Below are 16,831 nucleotides of genomic sequence, written 5' to 3' on the forward strand. Positions count from 1 at the left end.
TTCTGATTTCCAATGACGGCCTACACCGGCCAAACCCGGACGACGCTGGGCCAATTGTGCGCCACCCTATAGGACTCCCAATCACGGCCGGTTGTGATACAGCCTGGAATCGAACCAGGGGTCTGTAGTGACGCCTCAAGCACTGAGATGCAGTGCCTTAGACCGCTGCGCCACTCTTAGTCAGAGATCTGTATATAATGATGAGATGCTCATGTCTAACAATGGGAGTCATCCCAAAGGCAGGCGACAAGCTTATGTCTGCACATTAAGCCCATAGAAACGCATTGGGCTTATTGTGGATTTATTTTGGCGAGAGTGAGCCCTCTCGCTTCGCCTCTTCCTCTCTGCCTAACTCCTGCTTGCCAGCAAAATCTTTCAAGATATGTTCGCCCTCAGATTGGTATTATCATCGGAACAACATAGTCGTTTTTGAACAGACTAAGGACGATTTATCTATCTGACACGCATTCTGTACAATTGAAATAAAGTATTTCCTAGTTTACCATGGCAGATCTACTGTGGCAATTTACCCGACACTGTATGAATGGAAACGAATGTTGGTGTAGCCTACCCTACTGAAGTATTATTTCATTTGTTTACTATTTATGTTATCCAAAAGTGTCTGGTATGGTCATATCTCATCAAGATCGAAGGTAAAATAATCCTGGACTGTCCATATTTGAAATGTGTAACTACATCATGCCAATCGGGGTATTGAGTTATTCGTGCCAGAAGGGCGTGGGTCGGAATCGAAGCAAGTGCGCGCTGAAGGCAGCGGCCTTAACCGCTAGACCACCCCTGGCCATGATTGAACAGAATTTTGATAGTTCATTCATAACCTTAGGATACAATAGACAATTGTATGCCGTAGACAAATATCTATCTTGTGTTATTAAGCTACATACAACTAGTTGTTGATGAGCATGGCTGCATTTCAGATACTTTTTTGGACATTTGAATGTTGAAGTATATATATATATATATATATATATATATATAGTACTAGTCAAAAGTTTGGACACACCTACTCATTCCAGGGTTGTTCTATATTTTTACTATTTTCTACATTGTAGAATAATAGCGAAGACATCAAAACTATGAAATAACACATATGGAGTCATGTAGTAACCAAAAAAGTGTTAATTTGTGGAATTTCTTTCTTTCTTAATGCATTTGAGCCAATCAGTTGTGTTGTGACAAGGTAGGGGGGGCATAAGGAAGATAGCCCTATTTGGTAAAAGATCAAGTCCATATTATGGCAAGAACAGCTCAAATAAGCAAAGAGAAACGACAGCCCATCATTACTTTCAGACATGAAGGTCAGTCAATACGTACATTTTCAAGAACTTTGAATGTTTCTTCAAGTGCAGTTGCAAAAACCATCAAGCGCTATGATGAAACTGGCTCTCATGAGGACCGCCACAGGAAAGGAAGACCCAGAGTTACCTCTGCTGCAGAGGATAAGTTCATTAGAGTTACCAGCCTCAGAAATTGCAGCCCAAAGCTTCACAGAGTTCAAGTAACAGACACATCTAAAAAATAAACTGTTCAGCGGGGACTGTGTGAATCAGGCATTCATGGTCGAATTGCTGCAAAGAAACCACTACTAAAGACACCAATAATAAGAAGAGACCTGCTTGGGCCAAGAAACACAAGCAATGGACATTAGACCGGTGGAAATCTGTCCTTTGGTCTGGAGTCCAAATTTGAGATTTTTGGTTCCAACCGCCGTGTCTTTGTGAGACGCGGTGTGGGTGAACGGATGATCTCCGCATGTGTATTTCCCACCATAAAGCATGGAGGAGGTGGTGTTATGGTGTGCTGGTGACACTGTCTGTGATTTATTTAGAACCAGCATGGCTACCACAGCATTCTACAGCGATACACCATCCCATCTGGTTTGGGGGTAGTGGGACTATCATTTGTTTTTCAACAGAACAATGACCCAACACACCTCCAGGCTGTGTAAGGGCTATTTTACCAAGAAGGGGAGTGATGGAGTGCTGCATCAGATGACCTGGCCTCCACAATCCCCCGACCTCAACCCAATTGAGATGGTTTGGGATGAGTCAGACCGCAGAGTGAAGGAAAAGCAGCCAACAAGTGCTCAGCATATGTGGGAACTCCTTCAAGACTGTTGGAAAAGAATTCCAGGTGAAGCTGGTTGAGAGAATGCCAAGAGTGTGTAAAGCTGTCATCAAGGCAAAGGGTGGCAAAAAAACCAACCTGGAATGAGTAGGTGTGTCCAAACTTTTGACTGTTATTATACACACACACACACACACACACAAACACACAAACACACAAACACACACACACACACACACACACACACACACACACACACACACACACATATATATATATATATATATTATATATACACACACACACACACACACATTGATGGAATCTACAATCTATCTGCAATATTAAAGCTGATCTACCCCCTAAAAATAAAATACAAAATAAAATAAAAATATATACATTATTTTCGGTGTTTATCGAAAAACCCTACAGAAACTCCATTAATTTTTCCATAGGCTTTGTCCAACAAACAATGGCGGAGTTAGTGCCTGCAAAAAGACACCATTACTATTGCTTTCTATTGGACCGGTAGGAATCTCAGCCTATAGGAGATGTGTGTGCTCCTTCTCCCACCACTGATATCTGATAGGGAAACTGTCTAAATGCATGAGGATAGGGCGCCATCAAGTGGCCAAATCCATACATTGTGGGGAAGAATCTAGAGGAGGGTTCACCAACTGTCGGCCCTCAGGCCAAATTTTTGTTTGGCCCCCCAAGTTTGCTGAGCAAAAAATAATTTCTAAGTTATTTTAATTTGTGAAATCTGTTCCCAAGTATTTCCACTCATAATAGAGAGACACGTGATCATATACAAATGTAAGCAAGGTTTGAAATTATGTTTTAGTAAAATATTATATCTGTTTGGGCTTCTTGCGGTCAATTTGCAGTCTCCAAATTATTTGTAATTATGTTCAGGCCCCCCGATCGGCTCATGAAAAAATTGGCCCGCGGCTGAATCTAGTTGATGATCCTTGATCTAGAGTAAGGGTGGGCAACTGTGTTGTCTTAAGTAGAACACATCACTATGGAGACATAGACTCCTGAGTGTCGCAGTGGTCTAAGGCACTGCATCGCAGTGCTAACTGTGCCACTAGAGATCCTGGTTCGAATCCAGGCTCTGTCGCAGCCGGCCACGACCGGGAGACTCATGGGTGGCGCACAATTGGCCCAGCGTCGTCCAGGGTAGGGGAGGGAATGGCCGGCAGGGATGTAGCTCAGTTGATAGAGCATGGCGTTTGCAACGCCAGGGTTGTGGGTTCGATTCCCACGGGGGGCCAGTATAAAAAAAAAAAAAATGTAAGTCGCTCTGGATAAGAGCGTCTGCTAAATGACTAAAATGTAAATGTATAGACATGGCTCTCTCAGAATGACTTGGTGAGCTTGGAAAGACCGTCATTGGTGTAACTGAAAGGACATTCAAAAAAAATATTGGCTAGTAAGAAATCTAAAACAGAAGCAGAAAGATGAAGCCATTGAGAAGTTATCATTGCATGCAAGTCTTCTACTTTTAGTTAAATTTAGTAAGTAAACCTTGTCTGAGCCAGAATGGTCCATAGGGCAAGAGCCTATTTCCTGTTTCTGTAGCATGAGGCAGCTTGATGTACACGCCCTGAAAAGGACACTAGTCTATCACAGGGACCTTAGGCCCAATCCATCCCCAATCCAGTACCAAGCAGAGAGGTATCATGCCCCAAGAGTCTTTGGTATGATGCCTGGTAGTTGGACCACCATCTTTCCTAACGCTGGGCAGTCACGCTCACCACAAGGCCACTGATTTGGTTTCTTATTTTAGTTCCTACCCCTAAAGAGACCCACAGACTTATTTTGATGCATTCTTTCATAAATATTTATTCTTGAACACATTACTATGTTGACTAGACAGGTCAAGAGGTTCCACTGAATGATGTGATCTGACCTACTCATGTCATGGGAGGGGACAGAGCTAGTGGAGACACGCAGAACACATCACGTTTCCATTTGCACAGCTCACACAGTGGATGCATTTCCATGTACAGATGAAGTCAGAAGTTTACATACAACTTAGCCAAATACATTTAAACTCAGTTTTTCATAATTACTGACATTTAATCCTAGTAAAAATTCCCTGTTTTAGGTCAGTTAGGATCACCACTTTATTTTCAGAATGTGAAATGTCAGAATAATAGTAGAGAGAATGATTTATTGCAGCTTGTATTTCTTTCATCACATTCCCAGTGGGTCAGAAGTTTACATACACTCAATTAGTATTCGGTAGCATTGCCTTTAAATTGTTTAACTTGGGTCAAACGTTTCAGGTAGCTTCCACAAGCTTCCCACAATAAGTTGTGTGAATTTGGCCCATTCCTCCTGACAGAGATGGTGTAACTGAGTCAGGTTTGTAGGCCTCCTTGCTCGCACACGCTTTTTCAGTTCTGCCCACACATTTTCTATAGGATTGAGGTCAGGGCTTTGTGATGGCCACTCCAATACCTTGACTTTGTTGTCCTTAAGCCATTTTGACACAACTTTGGAAGTATGCTTGGGGTCATTGTCCAAGCTTTAACTTCCTGACTGATGTCTTGAGATGTTGCTTCAATATATCCACATAATTTTCCTTCCTCATGATGCCATCTATTTTGTGAAGTGCACCAGTCCTTCCTGCAGCAAAGCATCCCCACAGCATGATGCTGCCACCCCCGTGCTTCACAGTTGGGATGGTTTTCTTCGGCTTGCAAGCATTCTCCTTTTTCCTCCAAACATAACGATGGTCATTATGGCCAAACAGTTCTATTTTTGTTTCATCAGACCAGAGGACAATTCTCCAAAAAGTCAGATCTTTGTCCTCATGTGCAGTTGCAAACCGTAGTCTGGCTTTTTTATGGTGGTTTTGGAGCAGTGGCTTCTTCCTTGCTGAGCGGCCTTTCAGGTTATGTCGATATAGGACTTGTTTTACTGTGGATATAGATACTTTGTACCTGTTTCCTCCAGCATCTTCACAATGTCCTTTGCTGTTGTTCTGAGATTGATTTGCACTTTTTGCACCAAAGTACGTTCATCTCTAGGAGACAGAACGCATCTCCTTCCTGAGCGGTATGACGGCTGCGTGGTCCCATGGTGTTTATACTTGCGTACTATTGTTTGTATAGATGAACGTGGTACCTTCAGGCGTTTGGAAATTGCTCCCAAGGATGAACCAGACTTGTGGAGGTCTACAATTTCTTTTCTGAGGTCTTGGCTGATTTCTTTTGGTTTTCCCATGATGTCAAATGAAGAGGTACTGAGTTTGAAGGTAGGCCTTTAAATACACAGCTCAAAAAAATAAAGGGAACACTTAAACAACACAATGTAACTCCAAGTCAATCACGCTTCTGTGAAATCAAACTGTCCACTTAGGAAGCAACACTGATTGACAATAAATTTCACATGCTGTTGTGCAAATGGAATAGACAACAGGTGGAAATTATAGGCAATTAGCAAGACACCCCCAATAAAGGACTGGTTTTGCAAGTGGTGACCACAGACCACTTCTCAGTTCCTATGCTTCCTGGCTGATGTTTTGGTCACTTTTGAGTGCTGGCGGTGCTTTCACTCTAGTGGTAGCATGAGACGGAGTCTACAACCCACACAAGTGGCTCAGGTAGTGCAGCTCATCCAGGATGGCACATCAATGCGAGCTGTGGCAAGAAGGTTTGCTGTGTCTGTCAGCGTAGTGTCCAGAGCATGGAGGCGCTACCAGAAGACAGGCCAGTACATCAGGAGACGTGGAGGAGGCCGTAGGAGGGCAACAAGGAGCAGGAGGAGCACTGCCAGAGCCCTGCAAAATGACCTCCAGCAGGCCACAAATGTGCATGTGTCTGCTCAAACGGTCAGAAACAGACTCCATGAGGGTGGTATGAGGGCCCGACGTCCACAAGTGGGGGTTGTGCTTACAGCCCAACACCGTGCAGGACGTTTGGCATTTGCCAGAGCACACCAAGATTGGCAAATTCGCCACTGGCGCCCTGTGCTCTTCACAGATGAAAGCAGGTTCACACTGAGCATGTGACAGACGTGACAGAGTCTGGAGACACCGTGGAGAACGTTCTGCTGCCTGCAACATCCTCCAGCATGACCGGTTTGGCGGTGGGTCAGTCATGGTGTGGGGTGGCATTTCTTTGGGGGGCCGCACAGCCCTCCATGTGCTCGCCAGAGGTAGCCTGACTGCCATTAGGTACCGAGATGAGATCCTCAGACCCCTTGTGAGACCATATGCTGGTGCGGTTGGCCCTGGGTTCCTCCTAATGCAAGACAATGCTAGACCTCATGTGGCTGGAGTGTGTCAGCAGTTCCTGCAAGAGGAAGGCATTGATGCTATGGACTGGCCCGCCCGTTCCCCAGACCTGAATCCAATTGAGCACATCTGGGACATCATGTCTCGTTCCATCCACCAACGCCACGTTGCACCACAGACTGTCCAAGAGTTGGCGGATGCTTTAGTCCAGGTCTGGGAGGAGATCCCTCAGGAGACCATCCGCCACCTCATCAGGAGCATGCCCAGTCGTTGTAGGGAGGTCATACAGGCACGTGGAGGCCACACACACTACTGAGCCTCATTTTGACTTGTTTTAAGGACATTACATCAAAGTTGGATCAGCCTGTAGTGTGGTTTCCACTTTAATTTTGAGGGTGACTCCAAATCCAGACCTCCATGGGTTGATACATTTGATTTCCATTGATAATTTTTGTGTGATTTTGTTGTCAGCACATTCAACTATGTAAAGAAAAAAGTATTTAATAAGATTATTTCATTCATTCAGATCTAGGATGTGTTATTTTAGTGTTCCCTTTATTTTTTTGAGCAGTGTACATCCAGAGGTACACCTCCAATTGACTCAAATTATGTCAATTAGCCTATCAGAAGCTTCTAAAGCCATGACATCATTTTCTGGAATTTTCCAAGCTGTTTAAAGGCACAGTCAACTTTGTGTATGTAAACTTCTGACCCACTGGAATTGTGATACAGTGAATTATAAGTGAAATAATCTGTCTGTAAACAATTGTTGGAGAAATTACTTGTGTCATGCACAAAGTAGATCTCCTAACCGACTTGCCAAAACTATAGTTCGTTAACAAGACATTTGTGGAGTGGTTGAAAAACAAGTTTTAATGGCTCCAACCTAAGTGTATGTAAACTTCCGACTTCAACTGTAGGTAGTAGAGATGGGGAGAAACAATGATGATTGGACAGATATAAACAGGAAGTTTATCTAAAGCATAGACATGCAATAATCGTGTTCTAATTCAACCCCAGGGTGAAAATCTGTGGACAGATTAACAGTCAGGGGGAAGCTTGAAGTTCCTGTCCCTTTTTGTTTCACATTTTAAACTTCCCCCATCAGGACTTTTAGACAGAGTAAAGAACAACTCCTTTAACATACCGGTCCAGAGTGCCATCATATCAGGTGGCAACGTATATCAGGTATAGCGAAAAACAACAGCTACTAAACATGCAACTTGTGTTTCTTCTGGTCTGTTTGTTTGTTAAACCAGGTAAGACCTCTCATATGTTCTACTGTATATTGGTTAATATTAAGTATGTATTGTATTAGGGCAGAATCCTAACTGGAGATCTGCACCGTAACTAAATGTTTTTTGCATGTATCCCTATTTACATAATTTACGCAAAAGTTGAAGTTAAGTGCATGGATCTCAAATTAGGATTTGGGCCTTTAATGATTACAGTCATCACAACAAATGTATTTGCTGTGTCACAGCAAAGAGAAAGACAAAATTTACATTTACATTTTAGCAGACGCTCTTATCCAGAGCGACTTACAGGAGCAATTAGGGTTAAGTGCCTTGCTCAAGGGCACATCAACAGATTTTTCACCTAGTCGGCTCGGGGATTAGAACCAGCGACCTTTCGGTTACTGGCACAACGCTCTTAACCACTAAGCTACCCATTAAAATATAAGTTGTGACACCAGTTGGTGAGTACAGTGTAGTTAAGGCTAAAAGAGTCAATTTCGTACAGTAAGTGTTCCATTTACAATCGCCCACTCTAACCATTGTCTCATTGTCTCTTTTACCAGCTTTTCTTCAGGAGAAGCGAAGGGTCGAATTGAACTTCCGGATTGGAGCTCCGGTCATGCTTGTTGGTCAGAAAGTCCAAATGCATTGTATGGGATCATTGGGTGAGAAGAAATACAGCTGGTACCATCTGAACCAAACCACATCTATGAACATTGACAGTAACCTTCTGACTCTACTTGTCACCACTGAGGACTCTGGAGAATACAAGTGTTCAGGTTATTACAATGGAACAGTGTACTACAGTAATGCTGTTAACCTGACAGTAGTAGGTACATGACTGGAAGTTATTCTAAATCATAAAAGTCCCATTAACTTCATAGTTATCAAGAAACAAATAGTTAATTTTCATGGGATGTTTGTGGATGCTAGAATATGGGATTGTGTTTATCAACCTTTTCCACCCACTAATTATTTTCCCGTCCCAGCGGAACATACACAGCCAACACCAAGGCAACCCCAAATAGCTTCCCTACTTATTTAGAGACACAAAGGGATGGCAGGGACTGCAGTTAAAGCCACATCTCCTGTTGGAAAACCACTAAGACGAGAGAAGCATAGCAGGCAGGGAGTGAGTTGAACAGTTCAGCCAGGCTTCATTCTTTTGACTGGTTTTCACCGGAGCAGAACGTGGCACAGTTATGTGAGTGTTTATAGTAACAGCCCCGCCCCCTGGCTAGGATAATGACCAAGCACTTCCACCCTTCTGCACCCCCCCTCTATTCTATCCTTCTACAATTTTCATATCCCCCTCTCCCTCTCCCACCCCCTCTATCCTTCTACAATATACCCCCAAACCACAGTGTGTTCATGGTGTGTCACATGTAGTGCAGTCAGGCTAGAAGGGTATGGATAATGTGGTTGAGGCTAAGTTTATGGGGTCAAACTATGGTTACGTTAATTTTGATTCAAATAAGTGGGTGCTATCTGGAACCTTAATGGGTTCTTCGGCTGTCCCCATAGAATAACCCTTTTTGGTTTCAGGTACAACCCGTTTGGTTCCAGGAATACGTTTTTTGTGTTCCATGTAGAACTCTTTCCAAAGAGGGTTCTACCTGGAACCCACAAGGGTTCTACCTGGAACCAAAATGGGTTCTCCTATAGGGACAGCCAAAGAACCCTTTGGAACCCTTTTCTAAGAGTTTAGTCTGGATCTGTAATTTGTGTGTATATTTCAGTACCACAAAGTAGTTATCCATGTCCCCTCCTATCTCCCTAGAGAGACTCTCCAATGTGTCTGTGTCATCCACACCCAAGGACCTGGTAATCATGGAGGGGCAGAGTGTCACCCTGTACTGTCAAGCCACCTCCCACCCTCCCTCTGTCGTCTGGAGCTGGAGCAGGAGCAGGTTGGATGAGCAGGGTGGGTGGCAGGAAGTGGGCATCGGGCGAGAGCTGACCCTGAGACTGGCAAGGGAGAGTGGGCAGTACTTTTGCCAGGCTCACAGCAAGATCTTGGTCCTGACACAGCAGCAACAAAGCCCCTTCCACACAGTCTGTATCCTCTACTTCCCCATGACTGGTAATCTACTCATCCATCATAACATCCACCTTGTTTCTCATATGTTTCCAATACATTTAGCTTCCTCTCAGCTCAAGATGGAAAACAGCTCAGTTTGAGGAAATGATGAACGATAATGAGATTTGTTCCATTAGTAGAGAATTGCAGCTGATGAGGAAGATGTGTGGTAATGGTGGTGTGAGAGTGACAATGTACCAAAATAAAATATAATGTACTGGGATGGTGCCTCTCACATTATCATGTCATTATTCTGGCTTTATAACATTGGATTGCATTTATCAATAGTTGTATGTTGTCGAACCCTACTATTCAATGTACACTACCAGTGGACACACCTACATTGTAGAATAATAGTGAAGACATCAAAACTATGAAATAACACAATTTGGAATCATGTAGTAACCAAAAAGGTGTTGAACAAATCAAAATATATTTTATATTTGAGATTCTTCTAAATAGCCACCCTTTGCCTTGATGACAGCTTTGCACACTTGACATTCTCTCAACCAGCTTCATGAGGTACTCACCTGGAATGCATTTCAATTAACAGGTGTGCCTTCTTAAAAGTTAATTTGTGGAATTTCTTTCCTTCTTAATGCGTTTGAGCCAATCAGTTGTGTAAGTGACAAGGAAGATGGACCTATTTGGTAAAATACCAAGTGCATATTAAGGCAAGAACAGCTCAAATAAGCAAAGAGAAAAGACAGTCCATCATTACTTTAAGACATGAAGGTCAGTCAATACGGAACATTTCAAGAAGCAAATAAATGTTTCACAGAGTTCAAGTAACAGACATATCAGAACATCAACTGTTCAGAGGAGACTGTGTGAATCAGGCCTTCCTGGTCGAATTGCTGCAAATAAACCACTACTAAAGGACACCAATAAGAAGAAGAGACTTGCTTGGGCCAAGAAACACGAGCAATGGACATTAGACCGGTGGAAATGTGTCCTTTGGTCTGGAGTCCAAATTTGAGATTTTCGGTTCCAACCGCCCTGTCTTTGTGAGACGCGGTGTGGGTGAACGGATGATCTCCGCATGTGTATTTCCTACCGTAAAGCATGGAGGAGGAGGCATTATGGTGTGGGGGTGCTTTTCTGGTGACACTGTCTGTGATTTATTTAGAATTCAAGGCACACTTAACCAGCATGGCTACCACAGCATTCTGCATCAATACACCGTCAAATCAACAATGTAGAAAATAGTAAAAATAAAGAAAAACCCTGGAATGAGTAGGTGTCCAAACTTTTGACTGGTACTGTATGTATCAATTTTTGATGCACAGTAGTACTTTATAGCATAGGTTTATAAAGTATTTGATTTTAGTGTAAGCCTGTGGCACATCAATGTCAATACAATTCAATTGAGTGCTCCTCTTCTTCCCTTAGGCAGTGTGTATGCAGGAGTGGCAGGGTTGGTACTGGTTCGCCTTGCCTGGGTCTTACTGCTCTTGGTGCTGCTGTGGTTCTGGAGGCAGCGGGCCAAAGAGAGGGCCGGTCAAGAGACCCTGGCCATCAATAGTGCACCGGCCAAAGGTGAGTGACACTGTCAAGTATACTGCACCATATCAACAGTTCTGCCAAGCCTTCAGCTATACTGTAGAGTAATAATTGTAATATGTAGGCTACTGTAGTTACAGGAAGTAATGGGTTGTTATTTAGCCAACCCAAGTAGAGGCACCTGTGATTCAATCTATGATTCAATTTGTAAATGACCAAAATATAGAACTATAGTAGGTTTCTGAAAAGCCTACAATGTTCATTCAGGCAATGTGAGTGTTGGTTGAATTTACTGTGATGTATTTTCCATGTACTTCCAGGATTTACTGGACCTGCAAAACCACCAAAGTAAGAGTATGATGAAGAATCATATCTGTGTGTTTTACTTGTGTCTTCCTGTGTATGCGATTATAATTAGCTGATCACTATGTTGATCATGTGTCTGCTGTCACCACTAGGGGGAGGAGTCAGCCCCAGGCCCAGGCTGGGGATGAGGGAGAAATCTACATGAACTGTGGTGAAACCAACCAAGCCTACAGCGACCTGTGCCCCGCCTACATGACAGGGGATGAACAATCTGGGATGATACCTACGCTACCTTGGGATGATACCTACGCCACCTTGGGATGATATATTGGGATGATACCTCGCATATAGCCACCTTGGGATGATACCTACGCCACCTTGGGATGATACCTATGCCACCTTGGGATGATACCTACGCCACCTTGGGATGATACCTACGCCACCTTGGGATGATACCTACCCCACCTTGGGATGATACCTACACCACCTTGGCATGATACCTACACCCCCTTGGGATGATACGTACACCTTGTCGTGAGAGAGGGTGATGGGACTTACCCAAGGACAGGAACAACATATGCATATGTGACATGAATGTAACACTAAAATAGCCTGCTTGATAAACCACATACTGTAGATAACAGAAGAGATACATCCTCCTTTGCTCACTCTAAAACACTGTGGGGCAGTTTCCCAGACACAGATTAAACCTAGTCCTGGACTTAAAAACAATTTCAAGAGATACTCCATTGACCATGCTTTTTTCGTCCAGGACTATGTTAAATTGGTGTCAGAGAAACTGGCCTTTAGAGAGTTCGAGTTTGTTTAATATTTGAAGAGAATCTAGATTTGACTTGTAAAAAAAGTAAAGAGGTTTGAAAAGTGTTATTTTTCTTGTTTGTCTTCACTCATTTGCAAGATGCTGATAGTGATCTTTCTCAGAATTTCTTAACGGAAGCCTTGAATAAAAAAATTATTGTGAAACAAAAAACAGGTATTTCAATAACAATATATCTGTTATATCAGATTTACATTTGAGAATGAGGTACAGCGTGCTACACAACACATTTTAATTGCATCACAAACATAGAGTTACAGTTACTGCAACATTTATACCAGAGGTCCATTAACTTTATAACCCACTCATCTCTGTTAATACTTCAGTAGCTAGCAGTTGAGAAGTCATCAAGTTCATCACATGGTTACCAGCCTTGTAAAAGGACTGTGAAGCTTGTTATTCCCTCATTCTTTACAATCACTAGCTTTAACAATAATTGCAATGCATCACATATTTTTTAAAGTCTGGTAACACTTTATTTGGATAGTCTGTAAACCATCTACAGATGGACTCTCTACAGACTATCACTAACATTTCAACTATCTACTAACCCCTAACCCTAATCTTAACCCTAAACCTTATCCCAACCCTAACCTTAACCCAACCCTTATTCTAACCCTAACCCTAACCTTAGCAAGCAGTTGCTTGTCAACAAATAGTGTGTTGATAGCAGTGGCGGCTCCTGAAAAAATTCTCAGGGGGGGGCAATTTTTCTGATGATTTAGGTGACCTACACACATTTTTAAAAAGATATGTCCAGCAACAACATGAAGACAGGGGCAGCATATAAGTCAATACCAGAAGCATTTATTGACTGATCTCAAAAGTGTTGGCTTACAAAAGCAAAATAAGTTATCACAGTAAAAATAATCAAGGGTGTTCTTTCACATTCCTCAACACTGCATAAACAATATGCATTTCCATAAACAAATGAAATATCAGCTGAAAATACAGCATCTTGGTATTTGTTCAGATTGCAGGATCAACAAGAGCTTTTACCACATGTTTTGCCTCATGGTTGAATTGGAAATATGTGCACCTGAGCATAATTCACAACAAGCAAGCAGGAGCTTTTGATAGAGGCTACTGAAAACATTGATGCAAGTTATTGGTAATAAGAAATTTTTATAGACTTCCATATTCTGCCCTCTTGTATAGATTTGTGAAAATGAACAGTGATAGACATTTTGCCTGAAAACAGAATTTGAAAGTAATTTCTAGAAAAGGTAAACACAGCTATCTGTATGGCTTTGTAAAAATGAACAACCATATTCTGGCCAATTGTATAGATTTGTAAATATGAACAACCATATTCTGGCCAATTGTATAGATTTGTAAAAATGAACATGAACAGATTTTTTATTTTTTTGAATGGCAGTACCTTTCAAACATGTCTGCTTGCAGTAAGGTAGCACTCACAAGGTGGCCAGAGAAAGAGAACCTTTCTTTGGTGTGATCCAGGATGGTGTTGCAGACCTCTTCAGACAGCCTCTGCTTCTCCTCTTCTCTCAAAGCTGTTCTGGGTCTTTTGGCTCCTGTTGCTTCTTGCAGCTGCTGTTGAGAGGAGTCCCTGAAGGCAAACAGACCAATGTGTTTGTTGGCTTTGTACAGTATTGTTGTCTATGTGATGCACAGGTATATGCAATGTATCCATGTATAGTACAAATACTTCAGTTCCACTTAAAATGGGCAGGGATGCATAAAGTCTTTAGTGTTTAAGTTAGCCTTTGTGTCTCACATAGCCTGGATGTTCAGCACAGTATACAGTGGTGCTCATAAGCTTATGATCCCATGCTAAAGTTGACTAAAAAGAGGAATAAAAAAGAAAAGAAAATTGGTGTCCTTAAAGGTTGGATTTTCCAACTTTTTTAATTAAGTCATTAAGATCAATTTCCAAAAGATGATTTTTTTATTTTTGTATTCCTCTTTTAGTCAACTTTAGAATGTGTTCATACACTTATGAGCACCACTGTACAGTACACATAGTATATAAAATAAGATAGATTACACCACTGGCCATATATAATGAGAATAATGTAATTTCAAACACAAATGCAGTCTCCTTTCATGCATACATTTTCAAATAAAGCTCTGCTTTGAGAAAGATCGAATGATATTGTTTAATCTTACCTTATGGCCTGCACACTGCTTGTGAAGCTGTCGAGGGCACGTTTGATAAAGACAGCATCGATGTCCTTCTTCTGTAGCTTCTGGTACAGAATGTCGACGTGGGGCATGATTTTGTGAAAAAGCCGCAGGAAAAAAAATTTAATCTTCATCATGTAGTATCCTCACGTAGCCAGATGCCTCTCTCACGGTGGGCTGGTCAAATGAACCCAATGAACCCGTCCGGATGGCTTCAAAACATTCTATGAGGTCGTCTCGATTCTCGTAGACAGTGTTCACGACTCTGCTGTTGCTAACCTCATCGTTGTGGCGGCGGACAGCTAGCCTGTATCCCTCATCCAGTTGAGTGGCAATATTCACTCTCCCCAAAGCAGAAAATCTCAAACAGCTATCCATGTGGGTCTTTGACAGCTCATTTTTCTTAATCTTTTCTGAAAGATGGTGCATGTCGGTTACACCAGTCGCTGTCCAAGCGGTGCTGTCTGCCGTGCCGCCTTCAGGGTGAAAGAGTAGTTTCTTAGTTACGTTCATGGTTATGTTACGTTACGTATGACGAAAGCGCGTAAGTGCAAGCCCTCAGAAACCCATAGAGATTGTATTGAAAGCTCTGATATTTGAAAAAAAAATATTTTACATTAGAGGCTATGAGAGACTTCTGGGCGATTTTCAACCTGACTGAAATCGCCCCAAAACGGGCGGGGACATTTGAAGCACGACTTTAGCCTGATTGGACATTTAGTGGCAGATCAGACGTCTAGATTAGAACACTGAACTACTGTTGCCGTGATATAATTGATTAGAAAAAAAATCCCTTCCTTTTCCCGTTTGGCAGTGCGTCGCCCATATCGCCCTAATGAACACACCGCCCCTGCTGGCCATATATAATGAGAATAATGTAATTTCAAACACAAATGCAGTCTCCTTTCATGCATACATTTTCAAATAAAGCTCTGCTTTGAGAAAGATCGAATGATATTGTTTAATCTTACCTTATGGCCTGCACACTGCTTGTGAAGCTGTCGAGGGCACGTTTGATAAAGACAGCATCGATGTCCTTCTTCTGTAGCTTCTGGTACAGAATGTCGACGTGGGGCATGATTTTGTGAAAAAGCCGCAGGAAAAAAAATAAATCTTCATCATGTAGTATCCTCACGTAGCCAGATGCCTCTCTCATGGTGGGCTGGTCAAATGAACCCAATGAACCCGTCCGGATGGCTTCAAAACATTCTATGAGGTCGTCTCGATTCTCGTAGACAGTGTTCACGACTCTGCTGTTGCTAACCTCATCGTTGTGGCGGCGGACAGCTAGCCTGTATCCCTCATCCAGTTGAGTGGCAATATTCACTCTCCCCAAAGCAGACAATCTCAAACAGCTATCCATGTGGGTCTTTGACAGCTCATTTTTCTTAATCTTTTCTGAAAGATGGTGCATGTCGGTTACACCAGTCGCTGTCCAAGCGGTGCTGTCTGCCGTGCCGCCTTCAGGGTGAAAGAGTAGTTTCTTAGTTACGTTCATGGTTATGTTACGTTACGTATGACGAAAGCGCGTAAGTGCAAGCCCTCAGAAACCCATAGAGATTGTATTGAAAGCTCTGATATTTGAAAAAAAATATTTTACATTAGAGGCTATGAGAGACTTCTGGGCGATTTTCAACCTGACTGAAATCGCCCCAAAACGGGCGGGGACATTTGAAGCACGACTTTAGCCTGATTGGACATTTAGTGGCAGATCAGACGTCTAGATTAGAACACTGAACTACTGTTGCCGTGATATAATTGATTAGAAAAAAAATCCCTTCCTTTTCCCGTTTGGCAGTGCGTCGCCCATATCGCCCTAATGAACACACCGCCCCTGGTTGATAGTATGACCTCTCTGTAGAGCATCTACAAATGGACTATCTGGACTATCCAAATAAAGTGTGACCGAAAGTACTTCTGGGCTCCCAGTATTTATTTTGCAATCTTACAAATTTGCATTAACAAATACAATTTCAGAACGCACCACACGTGAGAGTAGGCTAAAAGACTCTGTAGTCTAAAATCATAGTAATTCTACATAGTTTGTTTGGCAATTACAGTTTCAGTTCATTACAAAGATTTACTTATCTCAACATGCATGAACTTTACGGACAGCCAACATCCTGAAAAGCTCATTGTTATTAATATGTGTCCATATTAGACGATCAAGACAGAGGAATTTGTAATTCCTTGCTCATGAGTAGCTGTAGTTCAGCACATAATTTAGAAGGCTCCAACAATGATAGGACTATCCGAGTAAATGCACCATATCCTCTGTAGCTCAGCTGGTAGAGCACAGTGCTTGTAACGCCAAGGTAGTTGGTTCGATCCCCGGGACCACCCATACACAAATAAATGTATGCACGCATGACTGTAAGTCGCTT

Source organism: Coregonus clupeaformis, unplaced genomic scaffold, assembly GCF_020615455.1.
Source record: "Coregonus clupeaformis isolate EN_2021a unplaced genomic scaffold, ASM2061545v1 scaf0007, whole genome shotgun sequence".
Lineage (NCBI taxonomy): Eukaryota > Metazoa > Chordata > Actinopteri > Salmoniformes > Salmonidae > Coregonus > Coregonus clupeaformis.